Genomic DNA, 4,318 nt, shown 5'->3' with positions numbered 1-4,318 from the left:
ACTTATTCTAGTTAGCATGTCTCCAAATATGCTTCGTTCAAGTCTAGTTATTGCACTTTTTTCTTTGACATTTCAATGGTTAACTTGTTCAGGCACTCAATCTGATCAATCATAGTGCTAGTAGCAATCAACTTTTCTTGAATTTTCTTGGAGTCTTTTCTGGAAAACATTCAATTTTCAGACTGGATGTTGTGTTTCCTAGCAAACTCCCTAGATTCTTCAATGGAAACTCCACATACCTTTTCCATTTAAGATATAGCAAGATCCTAGCGATTCCTTTTGGAAGGGTCGGCATCATAAGCATGAACAATTTTGTCTTTATGTTTCTTGCTCAAAGGAACTTCATCTTCATCTAACTTAATGTCACTAGGCTCCCCTTGAGAAACCTTCTCCTCCCCCTGAGGTATTTGCTCCCCTCAACGTTAGCATGGAAATCTGGAAACATTGTTTGAACTGGCACTTCAACAATGAATGACAAGTCCGTGTAATAGGATTCATCATCCGACTGATCATGAATATCCTTGGTATTCATTTCAGCTTCAGCATCAGAATTGGCAATAGACTCAGTAAAATTCTCCCCCATTTTGGCATCATTAGGCTAAAAAGGTATAGTAAGAGAGAGTGCAAGATTCTGGTTCTATGGAGTTGGAGAAGGAGGACGAGAATTATTTGGAGGGGGTAGATTTTAATGGAGGAGGACCAAGAGGCAACGGATGAGGAATGATAGATGAAGGACCACTTGTCGGAGGAGCTCTGATAGCACCAGGAGGAGGTTTTTGATCATTTGCAAGAGGGTATTAATTCCCATCATCCTTAAATTCAGTGACAGCTTTTGTAACTATGTGTTTGATATCAGCGATATCGGTCTCTATTATGGTCAGTTGATAACTCATGTTTGAGGTTAGTTGAACAAGAGACTCCATCTTAGAGAGAATGTTCCCTTGAAAACATCTGAATTTAGTAATTAACTAACTTGGTTATGATTGCTCCCCGTGAACAACTAGTTGAGTTGAAGGAATTTTTTCGATAGAAGGATGTTTTTCAGTTTGAGCAAGTGGAGAGCGATCACGTTGTATTTGTTGTACTTGAGGAGTACGAAAAAGTGAAGTTCAAACTTAAGTAGGAGAGGGTGTACAAACAGGTGTTTAATGACATCGGTCATGCTGAGGAGTCTCGGAGATATGTTAAGTGTCACTATCATCATTTTGACAAGGAGGAGTTTCAGGAACATGTTCATCTTTTGTAGAAGGAGATAACCCAAACTGAATATGCTTATATAGACGACTAGATTCAGACTCATTGAATTGTTGTGGGTACACTTGAGCATGTTGACCTTTAACAGGTTTAATTGTTTGGTGAATGATATACGCAGGTTGGGAGTCGTCAAGCACTCTTCTCAGTTAGTTTTAAAATTCTTGGATTCCCTTGGAAAAAGCTGGGAACATCACGATGATGTTATTAAAAACAATGAGAAGATTAATCTCATGGATCTCAACTCCTTGTTTGAAAATAAATAAAATTATGAAGATACCAATGCGCTTCGTACAGACATCATGAAGGACTCAAGCAAAGAAAAGTTTGTAGCTTCGGTTTCTCATAAGGAAGCAATGAATCTCATCAGCGACTCAGATGACTCTGATCAGGGTGAAGCGAGTAGTGAAGAAATTACTTATGAACTTAGTAATTAACTGACTTGGTTGTGATTGCTCCCCCTGAACAACTGGTTGAGTTGAAAGAATTTGTTCGATAGAAGGATGTTTTTCAGTTTGAGCAAGTGGAGAGCGATGTTGTATTTGTTGTACTTGAGGAGTATGAAAAAGTGAAGTTCAAACTTAAGCAGGATATGGTGTACAAACATGTGTTTAATGACCTCGGTCATGCTGAGGAGTCTCGGAGATATGTTAAGTGTCACTATCATCATTTTGACGAGGAGGAGTTTCAGGAACATATTCATGTTCTGTAGAAGGAGATGACTCAAACTGAATATGCTTATTTAGATGACTGGGTTCAGCCTCATTGAACTGTTTTCGGTACACTTGATCATGTTGACCTTTAACAGGTTTAACTATTTGGTGAATTATATACGCAGGTTGGGATTCGTTAAGCACTCTTCTTAGTTAGTTTTAAAATTCTTGGATTCCCTTGGAAAAAATTGGGAACATCACGTTGATGTTATTCAAAACAATGAGAAGATTAATCTCATGGATCTCAACTCCTTGTTTGAAAATCAATGAAATTATGAAGATACCAAAGCACTTCGTAAATACATCATGAAGGACTCAAGCAAAGAAAAGTTTGTAGCGTCGGTTTCTCATAAGGAAGCAATGAATCTCATCAGCGACTCTGATGACTCTGATCAGGGTGAAGCGAGTAGTGAAGAAATTACTGATGAACTTATTTCCAGCGTTGCACTTATTGTCAAAAGTTACGAAGAAAGCAGATCAAATGGAGTTCGAAGAGCCCAGTTCAAGGGAGGCAGTCAACAAGGAGATCTACTTCAGAGAAAAGAAACGCACGTAACTGTTTTAACTATGGAAGCCCTGACCATTTTGCTAGGGATTTCAAAGAGAAGAAAGAAGCTCAAAGCACAGAGAATTAGGAAGTCATGTACAAAAAGTTGTTGTCCCACGTGAAGAATCAGACCACCTCTCTACCAAAAGCCTTCATTGCAAAGCATGAGGATCGTGAAGAATGGGTGGAAGAAGAGGAAACATTTGAAGATGAGGGGCTAAATGTTAAGGGTCTTATGGCTCTTATCAGTGATTCCCCTGATGGTGGTCTCAATATGTGTGACGCTGATACTTCTCAAGCTGTCCAAGAATTGAGTCAGAATCTAGAACATAATTGGTACCTTGACAGTGGATGCTCTAGACACATGACCGGTCTCAAGCCCCTCTTAAGATAGTTTGTGGAGAAAGATGGTCCGAATGTATTTTTGGGTGAAAACAGTGAAGAATCTATTATGGGCATTGGAACTTTTGAGTGCAAGGTATTCAAGTAGAAGAATATGTTCTATGTCAAGGGTCTAAAAAGCAACCTTATATCCATCACTCGACTTTGTGACACTGGTTACAAAGTTCTTTTTGATTGCAATTAAGGAAAGGTTATTGATTCTAAGAAAAAATATTGTGCTCACTGCACTCAGGGAAAACAACATTTATATGTTTTTATTTTACTTGTGTTAGAAAATGCTACTTTGTGACTTTAACATTTTGCTTCGCTACCTTAAAATTTCTGAACATAAGCTGCTAAAATTTTAGTTTAATATGATTCTTTCATTCCAAAAATTCTTTTGAACTTTTATTTTACCAAAGGATTATACATTGTACATTTTGCTACTAACATTACCATTGTATGTTCTTCTCTCTCAACTTCTATATCTCAGGATCCTATATCTTCATATCACTAACGCCCGCAGATTCGGGCTAGTCATGTTAGAGACAATAAGCGTCAAAAATGACTTTTTATAGAAGATTATTTAGAGTAAATAATGTTAACCAAGTTATATTATATGTCACAAGGGTTTCGTACATATAAATAACGCCGGAATCCGAGTTATACGAAGAAGTTATGACTCGTCGAAGTTTTACGGCAAAACTGGCATGACACCGGGAATCTTAAAAAGTGAATTTTTGATAAATTACTTTTTAGCCTTAGGGATCTAAATGAAAGTCGTATTATATGTTAAACCGAGAACGTACATAAAAAGAACATCCAAATCTGACTTCGTATGAGGTAGTTATGATTTTTCTAAGATTTGGCATAGCAGTATGCAGCCAGGAATTCGAATTTTAGATCGACCGATTTTTGGCCGACACAACTCAAATGAGAATTTAAGATCTCATTAATAGGAGTTCAACGATAAAAATACAATCGAAAACGGGGTCTGTATGTAGAAGTTATGAATTTTACACGGTCGTTAAACAGTGTAATCTCATACTGTTAAATTTAAAATCGGTCGAGATTAGCCAACGGATTCAAAATTATAGTTGTAGATCTTGTCAATACCTACGTGTGGATATAAAGAACGTCGAAAACGGAGCTCGTATGCGAAAGTTACGGAATTTAGAAGTCGGAAGGGTACTGTTGCGAAGGGGGTGACGTAGTACGATCTGAGCCCTTGCTTTCTCCCCATGCCTTGCCACCAGATGGTGACATGTGGCACACCAACTCGATGATTTGGAGGCTCAGAACTCGCCGATTTGAGCCATTTTCAGCCTATAAATACCATGCGAGGCTCACTCATTTTCCTCACACCTCAACCCTTCTCTCTCTCTAACTTCTCTATAAACATCTCCCAAAGCCCTAGTAACTTCTA

Source organism: Lactuca virosa, chromosome 6 (genome assembly GCF_052849685.1).
Source record: "Lactuca virosa cultivar CGN04683 chromosome 6, Lactuca_virosa_CGN04683_v6, whole genome shotgun sequence".
NCBI classification, from domain to species: Eukaryota; Viridiplantae; Streptophyta; class Magnoliopsida; order Asterales; family Asteraceae; genus Lactuca; species Lactuca virosa.
The sequence above is the reverse complement of the archived record's forward strand: the minus strand, read 5'-3'. Positions refer to the sequence as shown.